The sequence below is a fragment of the Myotis brandtii genome, unplaced genomic scaffold (genome assembly GCF_000412655.1).
Source record: "Myotis brandtii unplaced genomic scaffold, ASM41265v1 scaffold384, whole genome shotgun sequence".
NCBI lineage: Eukaryota > Metazoa > Chordata > Mammalia > Chiroptera > Vespertilionidae > Myotis > Myotis brandtii.
This window is the reverse complement of record NW_005364745.1, coordinates 4,580,535-4,583,636: the sequence shown is the minus strand read 5'-3', so window position 1 is coordinate 4,583,636 and position 3,102 is coordinate 4,580,535.

The window sequence follows — 3,102 nt, the reverse complement described above, 5'->3', positions numbered from 1 at the left end:
CCCCATAACAAAGAAGCAGAATTTCTGGAGGATGAGGCCCAGAAATCAGGATTTTAAAAAGATTCCCAGGTGATTCTAATGTGCAGCCAACATTGAGAACCACTGCTGTAGAGGAAGAACTACCAAAGGTAAAAGTAGAAATTAATAAAATAGAAAATCACAAAAGGAACTAAAGCAATTACAACCCAAAGTCAGAAATAATGATCAACAGAACTGAAAGATGACTCATGGAAAAGAAAAAAGAATTAGATATTCCTAGAAGTGTGGTAAATAAAACCGGGAGAATGAGGTAAAAGACAGTACAGAATTGGGAGTGAAAACAAAGAACCTACATTAGAAACTTCTTAATTTGTAAGAGAACATAATGCACAAATATTTATCATCAAATTTGCAAGTATAAATGACATAATTTTCGCAAAGGATTAAAGTATGTAAATCAGCCCTGGCCGGTTTGGCTCAGTGGATAGAGCGTCAGCCTGCGGACTCAAGGGTCCCAGGTTCGATTCCGGTCAAGGGCATGTACCTTGGTTGCCGGCACATCCCCGGTTTGGGGTGTGCAGGAGGCAGCTGATGGATGTTTCTAACTCTCTATCCCTCTCCCTTCCTCTCTGTAAAAAAATCAATAAAATATATTTTTTAAAAAATAAAGTATGTAAATCAAACCAAGGCAAAAGAAAAAAGTTAAACAAATAAAATATATAGAAAACCTATCCATTTTCCTCAGAAGCAGACCCCAGTACAAGTATCTGGGTGTGAGTAGTTTATATAGACGTTGACCTCCCAAAGCTCCGATAGGGAAATGGAGAAGGAAGACTGGGCAGAACGAGAAGGTCTACAGGGAACGTCGTGGGCGGGTTACCCATGGGGGCCACTGGGACTCCAGCCCCCTGGAGGCCTCCGGGAGGCTGCGGGGAACCCTCCTCAGAACGGTGCTCCTTGAGGGACCAGGAAAGCAGGGTGTTTATCCACAAACTCATCCTGCACCTGTTGAGGGCTCCTCCTGGGCTGTCAGTTCTCCAGAACGTTCGGGCTGCTCCTCCCCAGAGAACCCCAGGGGCGCGCAGCAAGCCGTGTGGGCACGCACGGTGCCCATGAGTCAGGGGCAGGCCCCCCAGCCTGGGCTGGGGCACATACTCACTGCTTTTTTGGAAACATTTCAGCAGGGCGACTGCGGGAGCACAGGGCGGGGCCCCTCCAGCCAAGGCACCGAGCCTGGCGGCTCTGTGTCCCTGAGGCCTGGCAGCCCCGCTATCAACACTCAGGTCTCCTCCTGTGATGTGAGAGCTCAGCTTCGAGATGGAGCATTTCTGGTTTGGGGTCATTCGAATAGACTGTGGAGGATGTGGAATGTGAGTGGGCAGCAAGGAACCAGGAGGGCACTCCAGTTAGAGAGGCCGAGGTGCAGGGCACGGGCACCGGGGAGCAAGGAGAACGCTCAGGGCGTGTTTGTGCTCATGAGTGAGCCAGGCCGACGGGAGCAACACGGTGGATTCCGTAGGTGACTGGCCTGGGGAGAAATTCCAGTGGCCGGCGACTTGGAAAGATCTGGACCAGGGGTCCTCAAACTTTTTAAACAGGGGGCCAGTTCACTGTTCCTCAGACCGTTGGAGGGCCGGACTATAGTTTAAAAAAAAACTATGAACAAATTCCTATGCACACTGCACATACCTTATTTTGAAGTAAAAAAACAAAACGGGAACAAATACAATATTTGTATTTGCATGTGGCCCGCGGGCCGTAGTTTGAGGACCCCTGATCTGGACTATGGCCTGATCGAAGTCACACCGCCAGCCACTTTAGGTCAGAAAAGAACAAGGAAAATGGTGTCTTAGGAAGTTAAATCTGTGAGGAAGGTCAAAGGCGGATTGATTGCAGGGCCGAGAGCTGCAGTGGTTTGGGCAGGAACGCAAACTGACAAGTGACAAGTGCCTCTATGTGGGAAGGAAAGGGACTCCTCTGAGAAGTGAATCACAGGGTTTAGACGCGAAAGGTATTTTAGAACGCCGCCCACTCCCCCGCCAATCCGACAGAGCAGAGAGGGGAAGTGTCTTATCAGATGTCACAGGGCGAGTTGGTAGCTGAGACTAGAATAGATGTGGATCACCAGACGCCAGGCAAGCGCTATTTTTAAACTCAGAGGCACCTTCTTCCATCGATAAGCAAATGACTGAACTGTGGTCACCACATTTAGAATTTCCTTTCCCCTTCCAGGCTGAGGCTGAAGAAAGGAAGTAAGAACTGCCAGTCTGCTTTTCTTGTCACCAGAAAAATGTTAAAACTTGGTAACTGGTCAGACATGAGCTCTAAAGTCAAATGAGGCCCTGGCCGTTTGGGCTCAGTACATAGAGCACTGGCCTGCGGAGGAAGGGTCCCGGGTACAACTCCAATCAAGGGCACATGCCCAGGTTGCTGGCTCAATCCCCAGTGGGAGGGAGGCGTGCAGGAGGCAGCCCAATCCGACAGAGCAGAGAGGGGAAGTGTCTTATCAGATGTCACAGGGCGAGTTGGTAGCTGAGACTAGAATAGATGTGGATCACCAGACGCCAGGCAAGCGCTATTTTTAAACTCAGAGGCACCTTCTTCCATCGATAAGCAAATGACTGAACTGTGGTCACCACATTTAGAATTTCCTTTCCCCTTCCAGGCTGAGGCTGAAGAAAGGAAGTAAGAACTGCCAGTCTGCTTTTCTTGTCACCAGAAAAATGTTAAAACTTGGTAACTGGTCAGACATGAGCTCTAAAGTCAAATGAGGCCCTGGCCCTTTGGGCTCAGTACATAGAGCACTGGCCTGCGGAGGAAGGGTCCCGGGTACAACTCCAATCAAGGGCACGTGCCCAGGTTGCTGGCTCAATCCCCAGTGGGAGGGAGGCGTGCAGGAGGCAGCCCATCAATGATTCTCTCTCATCATTGATGTTTCTCCCTCTCCCTTCCTCTCTGAAATCAATAAAAATATATTTTTTTAAAAAAGAAAGAAATCAAATGAGGACTGAAAGACAAACATCTATCTTCAGGGCTTCCTGATGGAGAACATACAACGGATTTTAACTGAGACAATGAAGTGGCGTTTGAGAGGTGGCAGCAGGCGACCTACATACACGTGGT